General features: G+C 46.6%; 1 long non-coding RNA gene across 2 annotated transcripts in view; it reads left to right on the plus strand.

Moving 5' to 3' along the window:
- Window positions 1-57: 57 nt before the first annotated feature.
- The window catches only part of LOC148002375 (uncharacterized), a 23,291-nt gene continuing 7,347 nt past the window's right edge, over window positions 58-16,001 (plus strand). Inside the window, exons 1-3 of one of the 2 annotated variants that reach the window (XR_015634976.1) lie at window positions 58-271; window positions 14,807-14,912; window positions 15,434-15,842. This is a non-coding gene — a long non-coding RNA (uncharacterized LOC148002375). Of the gene's footprint in view, window positions 272-11,100; window positions 11,538-14,806; window positions 14,913-15,433; window positions 15,843-16,001 lie in introns of those variants that run through there. The other variant, XR_015634975.1, reaches the window with a different exon arrangement.

Consider the following 16,001-nt stretch of genomic DNA (forward strand, 5'->3'; position numbering starts at 1 on the left):
AAGAGGTCGCTAATTGCTCTTTTAACATAATTGTGTCCAGGCTGGAGAGAGGGAGGGGGGAGGGATGGCGGAGTGGTCCATGCGCTGTGTGCATGGAGCCCCTGGCTTGGTATGCAGACTCACACTCTGAGGGCAGTAAGGCTTTCTACCCTTCCCTCCTTCCTTCTCCATTGTGAGTGAACAGTCTCATACTGGGGATACGCTGGAGAATAAGGTCAACCTGAGTTGGACGGCAAAATAAAGAATGGGGTTCCATCCAGCTCAACATCAGGTAAAAACCCTTGCAGCATGCTGCATTGAGGAGAGGTAGACAGGTTTTGTTTATTTTTCATGCAAATTCTGCATTTCTCAGTACCAGGAAGGCATGGAAGTTTTCCATCCTGGTCATTGTGAAGAAAAATATCGGTGATCAACTAGTAATGTCTGCTCTGGCTGAGGGATATATCTCTCAATATTCACCTTACCTCAGTGCTTGTCTGCATTGGTCCTTCTTGGTGAATACCCCTCTCAACCAGCCGCTGGTCCCTCCTCAGCCCAGTCACAGCCTCATCCAGTCATTTTTATGCTGTGGTGATCCTGAACTGGGGTGGGGGGACATTCAGGTCGTGGGGATCTCTGCATCTGTTTCTTGGTGTTTAACCACTTTGCTCTCTGTTTCTGAAGTTCCCTCCTTTTCTTTCTACATCCCCTCTCATCCTCTCCTTTCCTGGGAGGAGAATTCAACTAGCTTAATAAGGAGCGCCTGGTTCCATCTCAACTCAGAGAGGCATCTGGGACCTGATGTCCCCACCACAGCCCACCTGCAACTCTCTATTTACTCTCAGGGAGCAGGGTTTTTCCAAGCAGGGATCTGAGGCTGCAGGGACAGAGCCTGGGGTCAGACTAGTGATAGACTCTGCCTGTCTGCAGGGAACTCACAGAGACTACTCAAGTAGACGGAAGAGATTGATCATTGAGGTACTACTCACCCCACCCACTACTCTCTGGCTGTAAATAAATCAGCCCTTTTGATTTATTTGTAAATAAATCAGCTCAAAAGTAACGGGGGACTTAAGGCTCGGAGGACATCTCCAGACAATGGCAACTCTCACTGGGTTTTGTTTCATCTAAAGAGTTTGCAATGTGGTGGTTACTTTTGTGCAGCAGTAGACACAGTGTTTCACAGAAGCAACTTAAGGAAGGAAAGAATGGTTTTAGCTCCCTCTGAGAGATTTCTGTCAGTCATGGCCGGAAAGCACGGTAAGCAGCTGGGATTAGGGTGAGGCCATAGAGCAAGGTGCATGCATGCTCTGGACTTGAACATTCTTCCTTAGAGCAGGTTGAGGCTCAGGGACTCAGGGACTCAGGAAATCTCGTGGAGCTGCCAGGCTGAGAGGTCCAATCACAGGTTATGTGATTTATTGCTGTGGTCTGAGAGGAGAGTCTTAGATAAAGCTGCCTGTAAGTTGACCAGGGAACTCCAGCCATGCAGTTTACCCAGTTCACATTCATGCTTTTTAGTGCTTCCTCTACCCAACTAGCCCATGCTCCTGTAAGGGACCCTAATAAGCTCATCATCTCACCAACTGGGTTTGTCTAGAAGCTTTTCTGTGGTCTAGCTGCCCCTCTGATAGAATGAGTAGAAAAAGATTCCTCAGGGAAGTCACTCAGAAATGTGAAAGGTGGGCAGTTTGGATCAGGTGGGCCAGGATGCAGACACAGATGCAAGAACTAGGGGTGGGTTTGAGCTTGTGTCCTACGTGGCTTTTTACTGTGGTGATAAACACCAGGACCAAAAAGTAACTTGAGGAAGGAAGGGTTTAATGTGTTCTAATCACAGGCCACCACTGAGGGTAGTCAGGACAGGAACTCAAGGGAGGAACTTGGAGGCAGGAGCTAATGCAGAGGCTCTATGGAGGGATGCTGCTTACTGGCTTGCTCCTCATGGCTTACTTAGCCTGATTTCTTATGCAACCCTGGAACACCTGCCCAGGGGTGGTACCACCCATATATACTGTGCGTACATGGGTATAGCCTGGGTTTTTCCACATCAGTCAAGAAAATGCCCTGTATACAGGCAACCTGATTTTCTTAGTCAAGGCCCCCTTTTCCACTTGAGTTCAGCTGGTAACAAGTTGATGAAAACCCAGTGTGGTGGTTTGATATGCTTGGTCCAGGGAGTGGCACTATTAGAAGGTGTGGCTCTGTTGGAGGAGGTGTGGCTTTGTTGCAGTAGGTGTGCCCTTGTTGGAGAAGGTGTGGCCCTGTTGGAGGAGGTGTGGCCTTGTAGTAGGTGTGGCCCTGTTGGAGGAGGTGTGACCTTGTTCAGTAGGTGTGGCCTTGTTGGAGGAGGTGTGGCCCTGTTGGAATAGGTGTGGCCTTGTTGGAGGAAATGTGGCCTTGTTGGAGTAGGTGTGTTACTGTGGGTGTGGGCTTTAAGATCCTCCTCCTAGCTGCCTGGAAATCAGTATTCTGCTAGCAACCTTCAGATGAATATGGAGAACTCTCAGTTCCTCCTGCACCATGCCTGCCTGGATGCTGCCATGTCCCCACCTTGATGATAATGGACTGAACCTCTGAACTTGTAAGTCAGCCCTAATTAAATGTTGTCCTTTATAAGAGTTGCCTTGGTCATGGTGTATGTTCACAGCAGAAAAACCCTAAGACATTCAGCTAACATAATTAACTTCTTGACACACAATCACATCACTATTAAACCATAAACTTTTCTTTCTGTTTGTGCCCCCCACCCCCATGTCATGTTAATATTAACAACACAGTCTGAGTGTACAGTCCTGGGCTTAGAAAATTGACCAAACATCCTATTTAATCTAGTGAGGTCTCAGGGAGAAGTCCCACTGGACATGTGACAGATAAAAAATGCATGGGAAATTCCAAGCTTGGGCTCACATGGGATTCCAGCCCCCCAGCCCCCACCTTGCTACCCTGGACGACTCAGAAAGACAGTCCAGGCAAGTCTCCATCTTAGGAGAGAATTGAATTCTCTCGGGAATTGGAATATAGTTTCTTTTAAACTTTCTTCTGTATATTTGCTTTTATTTTGTGTGTTGATGGAGAGGAGCTTGTATAGATGTCAGAAGACAAGTTGCAGAAGTTGGGTTTCTGTTTCTGCCATGTGGATTGTGGGACTAGATCTCAGGTCATCAGGTTTGGCAGCAAGTGCCTTTACCCACGGAGCCATCTCCCTAGCTTGAGGCTTCATTTCTTTATCCAAAGTAGGCTGCCATGTCCTGATTCGCTCTTTCTGCCTGTCAACCGGCTGTATGTTAACAGTGGGTCCATCAAGTGCAGTGATTTGCCGAGTGCGAGGTCTTCCTCCATGACAGTTGCTTCTGGCTCTACCAGGCAGAGGAGAACACAAAGGTTCAGAGCTGAGCTGTGATCAAAGCCCTGACCATTGTCCTTCCTGGTCATTGTTGGTCAAGCTGGAGAGCCAGAGGATTTCCCTTCTAGCTGGAGGAGGCCTAGTGATGACACAGCGTGCGCGCACGCGTGTGTGTGTGCGTGTGTGTGTGTGTGTATGATATGTGTGTTATGTATGTGATATATATATGTGTGTGTGTATAAGATATGTATGCATGTCAGTGTGAGATGTGTGCATTATGTATGTGATATGTATATAATGTGTATGTGTATGTGTAAAGATGTATGTATGTCAGTGTTAGATGTGTGTTATGTATGTGATATGTATATATGTATACATGATGCATGTCTCTCTCTCTGTAAGATGTATGTCAGTGTAAGATGTGTGTTATGTATGATATATATATGTATGTGTGTGTCTGTGTATGTAAGATGTATATGTGTCAGTGTGAGATACATGTGTGTATGCATTTGATGTGTTTAATGTGTGTATGTATTTCTCTGTGTGTGGTGTGTTTATACGTGTGTGTGTTTGTGTATCTGTGAGATGTGAGTGTTTTTGTGTCTGGGTGTGTTTGAACTTATATGTCTGTATGTCTTGTGCGTGTTTCTGTATGTATGTGTGGTGTGTCTCCTTGTATGTCTGGGTGCACTTGTGTTTATGTGTGCGTGTGTGTGTGTGTGTGTGTGTGTGTGTGTGTGTTCAAGTCAGCAGCTGCTCACCATACCCAAACTACACAAGCCATCCATAGTAAGAAAGGGAGTCTAGGGGCAGGATAGTCACGCTAGAGGCCCTCACATAGTATGCTCTCCCTCTGACACTTGTCCCAGCTCGGTCACTCTGCAGACCTCCCTGCCTGCAAACCCAGCTCTTACAAACACAACTCACATAGGTGTGGCGGCCCATGCATGCAGATGCTTCCCCTTGCCCTCCCCCTCCCCCTCCCCCTCTGCCTCCATCCCAGCTCTGCAGTCAGCTCCAGGGACTCCTCATTTATGTTCTTGGGAGAGTAGTGGGTTGAGCCAAGGACCTCTTCCTCACCCACAGAGGGACTGTTTGAACGCATGCCAATGTTTTGTTGATTTAAGAACTCAGTGTGCCTGTCACCTTGAAGCCACTGCACATTCTGAAAAGCCCCTGCCCATCCAGAAGCCATTAATCACCCTCTGTAATTAAATAACACAGCAACCCTGCAATTAAGGCATTGATTTGCTGGTTTAATTGTTTACTCGTGGGCTCCCCCACCCCAGTATGTGAGCTTCCTGAGGGTAAGCATGGGCTTCCCATCAGCCACAGTGGGCACTAGGAATAGTGTCCCATACCTAGAAGCTCCAATAAAGGTTGGCTGAACAGAGAAGTACGTGGAAATAAATGTTCTTGGTCTAGATTCTTGAAGGTGTTAAGATTCATCCAAGACAGGGTTTGTCAGTTAGCAAGGAGCTCAGTTAGAGGAATGGTATGGTTTCCATGTTTGCTCTGCTTCAAGCTTAGATAGCTCCAGATACTGATGAGTATGGATGACCATGATGGCCATGAGAGGGTGGTGGTGATGATGAAGGTGATGGTGGTGGTGATGATGAAGGTGATGATGATGGTAGTGATGGTGATGGTGGTGATGAGGAAGGTGATGGTGATGAGGAAGGTGATGATGGTGGTGGTGATGAAGGTGATGGTGATGATGGTGACTGTGGTGATGGTGATGATGAAGGTGATGGTGATGATGGTGGTGATGATGATGATGGTGGTGGTGATGATGAAGGTGATGATGGTGGTGATGGTGGTGGTGGTGATGATGAAGGTGATGGTGATGATGGTGGTGATGATGAAGGTGATGGTGATGATGATGATGGTGATGGTGATGGTAATGATGGTGTTGGCAGAGGCAATGTCTTGACCTTTCGTTACTCACAAAGTTGGCGTTCCCTTGCTTACCTTATGCACACTGTCACCGCAGGCTTCCTACAACAATCCTGCACATGTCTTTGCATCTTATGTATGAGGAAATAAAGCTCGGGGAAAATTTTCAGTGCCATTAGCAGGCAATGGTTGGCGTTGAGACTTGAACCTCACTCTTAACCATGAAGCACCAAGTGCCAAGTTTATCCCTCCAAGTATGTCATGAGAGCATGACCAGTGTTACTCATGAACAAACAAGGAGATGGAGAGAGGGAGGGGGAAGGGGAGGGAGGGGGAGGGAGAGGGAGGGGGAGGAAGGGGAAAGGGAGAGGGAGGGGGGAGAGAGAAAGGGAGGGGGAGAGGGAGTAAAGACACAGCAGCTGGAGAAACTGGTTGGGACAGCCCTGCCCCTCTCCCCTCTCCTCCACTTCCAGCTCTCACTTCACTATTATGAAATGGGGCTCAGAAATAGGGGCATCTGAAAACATGAAGTCAGGAAACCGGAATCTGAAGCTCAGATTCCCCTCTCGAGGATCACGTGATCATGATGGTGTATCTCACTGACCAGTTTTCTCATCTATAAATGGGAGTGTCATGGAGTGGGGATAAGGAATGCTGAGACCCATGGAGATCATGAGCCACTGGCATTTGGTAAATGCTTCAGGACCTTGGAAATGCACCACTGGTGGCTCCTGCCACCAGACAGCCCCCAAGTCGCAGCAGAAGATGCTGTGTTCAAACAGCGAGCAGACATGGCTGCTAGAGGCTGGGCCTCCACCTTGGCTCACAGACGTTCCTCACTTACATTTGGCACCATCTTTGAGTCCAATGGAAATGGCTCTTTCTCTCCCACCTCAGAGCCTTAGTTCCAAATTTTTCTCTGCCAGGAGCTAGTTTCCCTCCCAGAGCATCTCAGCCATCACTCCACGGTAAGTCTTGCTTCCAGCGCACCCTCAAAGGAACTGAAGCCCTTACTGTCTTCCAGGATTCTTATTTTCTGACAGGAAACACCTGGTGGCATTAATCTAGTCTCTGCATCAACATAGTGCTATGTTTACTCCTTGGAAGCTGGGCTGGGGTTTCTAATGCCGGATTCAGTGACAAAACAGTAGTAGTAGTAGTAGTAGTAGTAGTAGTAGTAGTAGTAGTAGTAGTAATAAACATTTATTTATAATATCATTATTATATATAATATATAATTAATTATCATTATCAATGGAATGAAGAAATGAGTAAATGGATAAATTCCTTCTCATATTGCCTCTAGAGGGATCTCCATGTTGTGAACAGATTCTGACTCTTGGTCTCAGAGAGACGATACCATGTCCCAATCCCCTGAATTGCTGAGTGTCACGCCTGATAAATGGCCATCATTTATCAGGTGAGGGAAGACATCAGATAGTTTTTCTCTGCTGAAGCAGACACCAGTGTCTCCTGCCAACTGCGGGCAACTGAGTGGGGTCAGCGCTCATGAGGCCAACAGGGTACAGGCACCCTGGCCCTTCTGTTTCTGGAAAACCCATCTCATTTCCCTGTTCCTCTCCACTTGTTAAATTTGCTGTCACCCTTTGCTAACGATGCCTGAGGAAGTGTAAAACCACATTTCCCAGATCTGGAGATGTAAGAGTTTGTGCAATTATAACCCAGCGCATCACAGAAGTTGGATGGGTGCTTGCTGCTGGCACAATTCATCAGTCATATTCCTGTCGGGACCTAAGACCTTTCATATTTGGGAGACAAAAAAAATTAAGTTTATGTTGCTTGATTAAAAATTCAGATGTTTAAGGGCAAGAAAAGGAGATGGGGGCTATCTTGTCATGAAATGGACCAACGTTAGCACGTCACGGGAAGAGGATGCAGGAAGCATGTTGAGGACAGAGAAGGAGAAAAGGAATAGCCGGCTTTAAGTCGTTTCTCAGACCCAAGAATGACAGCATGGCAGCAGAAATTTCACAAATTCTTCTCCAGTGGTGGAAATCTGGGATAGCAGTGGGATGGGAAATGGAAGGGTAGGCTTCTGGATCCAGGGAGAATCTAAATCAGCTCCTCCTTCCCTGAGTCCCCCCTCCATCTTTGTTGGGGTGAAAGAAAGCTCAAACTCAGAACCTGGGGACCAACGAAGGAACTTACAGCTCCCTTCCTCTTAGATTGGACGTTCCTCAAAGCCTGGAGTCACACCTCCCTGTTTTCCTCTCTGACCTCATTTACCAGCCCATTACCCTTACAGTAAGGGTCAGCGAGGATTTCTTGACTCTGATTTCCGAAACCACCGTGGGCTATGGGAGGATCTTCATCACAAGAGCGATGGATCATATCCATATCCCTGGTGAGGGTTGGACAGTGGCCTCGGAGAGGGAAAGAGATTTCCACAGGTTTGGGGACTGTGCTTGTGATCATTAGAGTTCCTGTCTGTCCAACTTCCTCTTCTTTCTTTGGGTGGTAGGATCTTCTGGGGCTGGGTAGGCAGAGGAGGACCTTGCTAGTGACTACATTTCCCAGGTGCCTTTGTCTGGCTAAGGACTACATTTCCCAGGTGCCTTTTCAGCTACGTGTAGCCACTGACCAGGTTCTAGTTACCAAAATAAGAGTGCATGAGACTGTCAAGTTTTCACTGCTGTTCCGACTTTCCCCACTCCACTCTTTTTCCCCTCTTGATTGTCCTCATGGTGAAGATGAGGTTTCTTTCCTCAGGAAGGTGGTGACCACTTTGGTCTCTCAAGCCAACACTGCCTAGTCACTTTAGGGTGGGGAGTGTGGCTAGAACGCAGGGAATGGGCCATCCCTTGTTGTTTGTGGCTCAAAGCCTCAAATGTCAAGGAACTCTGAGAATGATGAATGTGCATTTCCACACCAGAGCCTTTCTTTTGAGGCTTTCTCTAGCTACACCCTCTTCTACTTTCCTGCCACAAACTGGTTCAGAGGCCAAAGAACCATTTGGCTAGCTTAACCCTACTCCTCGGTTCTAATTTTCTTTATTAATTACCTTTTCTTTGCTTTAACCAAGGTCGGGAATGAAAGGTTCATTTTGGACCACCTTCTGTAAGCACACTGTGACCGCAGATGTATGAAGTGCACGGTCTCGCTGAGCAGTAGTTAGGAGACAGGCCGTGAATGCTGGGCCTCAGCCTGCTTTCTCCTCTTCCCTTTCTATTCAGTCCAGGACCCCAACCTATCAAATGATGTCATTCAAGACAGCCCCTCCCACCTCAGTTAACCAACTCTTCAAATTCCTTCAGAGGCACGCGCAGGCTTGTCTCCCGGGTGAGCACTAGATCCCAGTAGGTTGACAACCCATAGTAACCATCACATCTGCCAATTCCTGCCATGAAGAAATGAATCTGGAATGGGGACTTGTTTCAAGTGGGAAGACTTGATCTTGCTACGGGGCTACATTTCCCAGGTGCCTTTGCAGCTAGATGTATCGATGTGTCAGGTTCTAACCACGGAAATGCCAGTGGGTGTGAAGGGTGCTGGTGGGAATTCCAGGAAACAGCTGGGGCAGCGTCATAAGATAAAGGACGTCCCTAACGTTCCCTACAGCCTGTGACCCTGTGAGGTCAGCTTTTTGTGGCTTCAGTGCCTTCTGGCCTGTTTTCTCCTGTGATGGTTCTGAAAGTTCCCACACTCCGTACAGTTACAGATCCTGTATCCTATCACTACCCAGAATCCTGTATGAATGTGAAGGCCTGGGGCTCATCTTCTTATTCTGCTGTCCCTGGAGGCTCTGGGCCATTTCTGGCCATCAAGAGTGAAGTAATTCCAGCATGCAGCTTCTGGTGCACATATGCACATATTTCCATTGGTTGCAACCTAGGAGTGAGCTGGGGAGTCATGGGGCCTGCTCTCCCAACCCCCATGTGTATGTGTGTGTGTCTGTGTGTGTGTGTCTGTGCATGAGTGGGTCATATGGTTGTTCATGTCTCACTGTCTCTGTTTGTGGGTGTGTGTGTTGTTCATGGCATGTGTGTGCATTCACATGTGTGTGAGGGTATTCACATGTGTGCCTCTGTCTCTGTGTGTAGGGGTGTTCATGTATGTAAGGGTGTTCACATGTGTCTCTGTCTCTTTCTGTGTGTGAGGGTATTCACATGTGTGCCTTTGTCTCTGTCTCTCTCTGTGTGCAGGGGTGTTCACACGTGTATGTGAGGGTGTTCACACATGTGTGTCTGTGTGTTGGGTGTTCGTGTGGGGGGCATGGGTGTTCACATGTGTGTGTCTCTCTCTGTCTTGCTTTGTATAGGCTATTCGTGTGTGTGTGTGTGTGTGTGTGTGTGTGTGTTGGTGGGTGAATGTTCACATGTGTGTCTCTCTGTCTCTGTGTGTAGGGGCATTCATGTGGGGGGATGGGTGTTCACATGTGTGTCTCTGTCCCTCTGTGTAGGGTGTTTGTGTGTGTGTGTTCATGCGTGTGCACACACACTTATGAGCCTGTGCATGCAGAGGCCTGGTGCTGACTTTGGAAGTCTACTAGATCAGTCTCCACCTTGCTCATTAAGGCAGGGTCTCTCACTTGTATGGAGAGCTTGCCAGTTTGGCTACTCTAGCTAGGCAGATTGTTCAGGGGACTCCATTTCAGAATTCTAAGTGTTAGAACTGCGGGCAGGCCACCATGCCCACCCAGCACTGATGTGGGTTCTGCAAATCTAAACTCACACTTGTGCCATAAGTATTTTACCCACAGAGCCATCTCCTGGCCCATATGTTAGGCTTTTACAGAGTCGGAAAAGCAGCTTTTCAAACTGGTTGTACCAATTAGCACTCCCACCGGAAGGCTGCACGCATTGGCGTGGTGTCCTGGCTGGCATTTTCTCTCATTCTTGTTGGCCTTAGGTCTGCACTACACTGCGTTTTTGGTTTGTAAAACCCCAAGGATGCTTGGTGGGAACAAATTTCCCTGTGCTTCTTGACTCTTTACTCATCCTTCCTCATGGAAGTCCTAAAGCTGTTGGATGTGACAGTGAGTTTTCTCACACTGTTGCTGACCTTTGCTCTGACATCTCCAGAGAGCTGAAGCATGATAGAGGCTGCTTGGCCAGCACGTGGGTTACGAAGGCCAACCAAAGCATGCACCTGGAGACAGGTGAGAGGAGTGGGGAGGACAGACAAACATGGGCTGCCCCACGGCCGAGGCTAGGTACTCCTCCTCTCCACAGAGGGAGGTGGCATGGTGCACTTGCAAAGATACCATTAAGTGTCGTGTCACACACAGCCCTTCCTGGTTCTGATCCAAGATGGCATTTCTGCCTTTATGTAAAGTCCCAGAGAACACGTGATTCAAAGGGTGTAGGACCTATCTGTCAGGCCTGAGATCCTGGGACAAAATGGAGGAATCGCTTGGCTGGGGATTGGCCTGGTTCCCTGAGGAAAACTGGGAGGTTCAGGAAGGAGACTTGGGCAGTAGACAGGTCTCTACTTCAGTGTGTTCTAGAGAGAAGTTCTTTATCGTTCCAGGCTTCTGTTCTCTCATACACAGCAGGCGCCAAGGCTCACTGAGAACACAGGGTGTGAAACGGTTCGTGGTGGATACCATCCTTAATGGTTGTCGAGCGTCAACCCCTTGTCCCGGGAAGAAGGGTGTCAACGGTTTGCGTCTGCCCTGGTAATATGTCAGAGGTATCCTGTCTCAGACTGAACCATGTCTGGTGTCAAAGTCAACTGCTTCCGTCCTGCTCTGGGACCCAGGAAATCCCACAGTACAACACTCCCCTCTGAAGTTTGACTGTTGAGGTCTGAGATGGGGATGGAGAAGGCATGGGACATTCATGGAGAACCCAGGTGCCATCGATGCTGCTGCTGCTGCTGCTGCTGCTGCTGCTGCTGCGGTGAACGCCCACCTGGCTGCGGGACCCACCTGGGTGCTGGCTGGGGTAAGCAACCATCTGACTGGGGTGTTACATCTGACCTCTGAGAAGAGCTTGCTAGGCTCAGATGTTGTTAGAAGATGGGTGAAGAGATGTGGTAATTCTGTTCTGGTGACCTTCTGCATCACCATGACAGAAGCTACAGTCATCTGGGAAGAAGGAACCTTAACTGAGAAAATGCTTCCATAGGCCGGGTCCGTGGGCCAGCCTGCAGGGCGTTTTCTTGATTCAGGATTGATGGGGAAGGGCTTAGCTCACATAGGGAGTGGCACTTTGGGCGAGGTGCCCCCCCCCTGGATGATACAAAAAGCAGACTGAGAAAATCATTAGAGGCAAGCCAGCCAGCAAGCAGCACTCCTCCATGACTTCTGCCTCAGTTCCTGCTCTGGATTTTCTCAATGAGGAACTTTTAAGCTGTAAGTCTTTTTCCAATTTGCTTTTGCTTTGTTTTTAAGTTGAAGTAGAATTACATCGATTCTTCTCATTTTCTTCCTTCTCTCCAGCCATATGTGTTGTGCGTGTGTGTATGTGGGTGCGTGCATGTGTATGTGTGTGTATGTGTATGATATATACACAATGATGTATGTGTATATGGTGTATATGTATATAATGTATATACAGTATTGTATGTATATGTATGTGTAGTATATGCATGCATATGTATGTGTATAATGTATATATGTATGATGTATATATGCATTATGTGTATATGTATATGAATATGATGTATTGTATGTATATGCTTATGTTCATGTACATGTATATGTACATTATATATGCACATATGATGTAAATGTACATGTATGTTTATGATATATATATGATGTATATGTGTGATGTATATATGCATATATATGTGTGTGTGTATATGAATATGATGTATATGTATATGTACATGAACATATGTAAATGTACATGTATATAATGTATGATGAATATGTATATATGATGTATATGTGTGTGATGTATGTGTATGTGTATGATGTATAATGTGTGTATACATACACATACACATATACATACACATACATATACAGCCTGCAGAGTTTGTTTTGTTGGTGATGTGTATATAGTTTTAAGACTGACCACTCTTCATTGGGCAACCATTAAGGGGGCTTATCCCTGGGAGAGGCTGATTTTTCACCTCCCAGCAGTCATTAGCCTCCTGTAGTTTTGTCTAGGGGTGGAACACACCCAAGCATTTCCCTCTTTGATAGTAACATGTCTATCGACGTCACCATTCTTCTGGTTTCCTTTGTGTACAGGGAAACATTAACCTCCTTTTGAATAGTTGAGCTGGGGTGCTTCTAGAGACTCTCGAAGTGATTACAGACTCTTGAACAGATTACAGATGAAGCCCTTGGCTGCCTCTCAGGGTGAGGGTGGGTTACCAAAGCCACCACACATTTAGAGCAAGGTCTGACCTAGATTCCTCTTTCCTGCAGTCAGTTCCCATGGTTCTAGAATATACTATGCAGACTGCCAAGACAGGGAAGCAGTTAAACAACTCTACCCAGTCTCAACACCTATAAGCCACAGTGATGCTCAGTATGGCATGTACATGAAGGTGCAGGACGTGACCCTTGCACGTTGACTGCAACCTGTCTAGTTTTACCTATGTGCCAACCAATAGAAGGAGACCCATGCCTGGAATTGGAGCAGCTTCCTGGCTCTAGTGAGGTCATGAAGCTTAGAAAAGAATTTACTAGCACTACTTAGCTAGGTGACCATCATTCCTCACCACAGCCTGAATCCCATCTTTCTATTCCCAGGTAAGTGTAGCCATCAGCCCAAACCAAAGAATCTTCTCTTCACAGTAAAGGGAGGCCATCTCGCATCCAATCACAACTGGATATAACTGGATCAACAGGTTGTGGAGGGTGCAGCAATGACAGATACATCACAGCTCCTGCATCTAAGGCTCGGAGAACATCTTGGAAGAGGGGGTGGAAAGATTGTAAAAGCCAGAGTACCAGGAACTCTGCTGTGAAATGGTCATGCTGTTTTACTGCACCAGTAGAACTTTAACTAAAGGCACACATGCATGCATGTGCACACACACACACACACACGCACACATGCCGTGCGCATGCACACACATCATATGCATATGTCTACACATATACATATACACATACACACATACATATCATACACCTACACATCATACACACCATATACACCATATATACCATACACATATACATATACACACATATATAATCGTATACATATACATAATCACACACACATATAACCATACACTATACATATACATATAATCACACACACATATAACCATACCATATACATATGATCACACACACATATAACCATACACATAATCACATATACCATATACATATACATCATATACATATACAAACATATACAATCATATACATATATATATAATCACACACGTATAACCATATTCATATACATATAATCACACACACATATAACCATAACCATATACATATAATCACACACACATATAACCATAACCAAATACATATAATCACACATACATATAATCATACATATAATCACATATACCATATACATCATATACATATACAAACATATGTAATCATATACATATACATAATCACACACGTACAACCATATTCATATACATATAATCACACACAAGTATATAACCCTATACATAATCACATACATAATCACATATACATATACATCATATACATATATGTAATCACACACGTATAACCATATTCATATACATATAATCACACACATATAAACATATACATAAAATCACATACATAATCACATATACCATATACATATACATCATATACATATACACATACGTATAGACCTACACCCCTTCTCTGGAAGTCCCTTCCAGATAGAGCTGCATATGGAACTCAGGGCCAAGCTCACCACAGAGGTGGATGACAGGGACCAGCTCCTGGGATTGTTTGCTCTCCTTTCTTTCCTCAAACATTCTAGATGCTAGAACTTGGTACTCTCTGCTCTCTCCTCCTCAAAGTTTCTTCCTGGGTCAGAAGCAACCACGCCCCAGGCCTCTGCTCAGAGGCCAGTTCTTAAAGAGACCCTCCCCGATGTCTGGAATCTGAAACACTGACATTTACTTTGGTTAAATTAAATTTCCTACCTGGTGCTTCTTGCCATTTTATAGCACTTTTAAAAAAATTGTCTTTGTTGTTTTGTGTGTATTCGTGTGTGTTTGTGTGTGTATACGTGTGTGTGTGTGTGTGTTTGTGTGTGTGTGTTTGACAACATGTGGGCATGCATGCATTTGGAAGCTGGAGGAGTCCTTGAGTATCATTTCTCAAGTACCATCCGCTTATGCTTTTGAGAAGCCCTGGAAGTCTTCAGATAGGCCAGGTTGGCTGACCAGCAATGGCATCTGTGTACACTGAAGTCCCTAGTAGTGGGGCACAGTGTGTGCCTGTGATGAGTATCATTTCTCAAGTACCATCCGCTTATGCTTTTGAGAAGCCCTGGAAGTCTTCAGATAGGCCAGGTTGGTTTGAATATTTTGCTAAGTGGTCATAGGAAATTGGAAGTGGACCCAGGACTGATCTCCTGACAGCCCAGAACCCCAAAGAGATGCCAAGGGGCACCTGGCAACGAGCTCTTGTGAGGAAGAGCCTTGGTTATGTTCACTTACCTGTGTTCCGCATTCCAGCCAAATCGTTCCTGAAGACGCATCTCAGAAGCACAAAGCGGGGCCTTTCAATCACTTGGCAAAGTTGGGGAGAAAAAAAGATTTTAAAGAGCAAAAGCGCACAACGGTAAGTCAACAACATCAACAGGGTACTGGCGTTTGGAGACAGCGGTTGCTCCGAACAGGCGGACAGGCAGTTTTGACATGTCTTGCCAGGAGGATTCACCCATTCTCCCTGCTCCCAAACCAATCACAAGGAAGGACAGAAATACAAACAAATCAATCAGGCCCCTGGTACAGAAACGGAGGGTTGGCAGGAGAGCTGGGAAGGGAATGAAGCTCACGGCTTCCTGGAGGTGGGAAGACCCATGAGGCTGGGGGAGCTCAAGGCTGGGGAGCTTGATGCTGAACTGTCCGTGGTGCTGAACAGTTCTCTCTCTCTCTCTCTCTCTCTCTCTCTCTCTCTCTCTCTCTCTCTCTCTCTCTCTCTCCCTCTCCCTCTCCCTCTCCCTCTCCCTCTCCCTCTCCCTCTCCCTCTCCCTCTCCCCCTCCCTCCCTCCCTCCCTCCGTCCCTCCCTCCGTCCTCCTCTCTCTCTCTCTCTCTCTCTCTCTCTCTCTCTCTCTCTCTCTCTCTCTCTCCATATCTAGAAACCACAATCACACAAGTCCACAAGAGTCTCCTTTAGCATGAGCACGAGAACCGAGTAGCATGGCCCTTGCGAGTGGTGGCGACTGTGTTGGAGTGATCATAGCAGAATTTGGGCATGGTGACACGTGTGCCTGTTCTTCTACCGCTTGCTAGTCTGAGACAGAAAGACCACGACTTCAAGGCCAGCCTGCGTTACACAGACACAAGACAAAAACTAAAACTCAAAATAAAGAAGAGCGCAAAGTTTCTCAGACCTGGCCTTCTGAGTCCACGTGGGAAAGAACAGGAGATTCGCATCTTGGTCAGAGTGTGTGAGGGGAGCTATGAACTGCTTCCCAGGGATCTTGTGGATTCAGACACTGGCGCCCCATTTTAAAAGGTTTTGAAGATGGGGAAATCAAGGTCCAGGTAGGGGAGGAGACTTGTTCAGTGTAGCTCAAAGTCTGGAATCCCACTATCTTCTCTGTTGGTTTCTGTCCCTTCCTGTTTGTGCTCTTTCCTGTTTGACCCCAGAGTGAGGTACGGCACGTGACTGGATGAGATGCAGGGAGATGATTGAGCAGACCA

The sequence above is a fragment of the Rattus norvegicus genome, chromosome 12 (assembly GCF_021556685.1).
Source record: "Rattus norvegicus strain SHRSP/BbbUtx chromosome 12, alternate assembly SHRSP_T2T, whole genome shotgun sequence".
In the NCBI taxonomy this organism is placed as follows: Eukaryota; Metazoa; Chordata; class Mammalia; order Rodentia; family Muridae; genus Rattus; species Rattus norvegicus.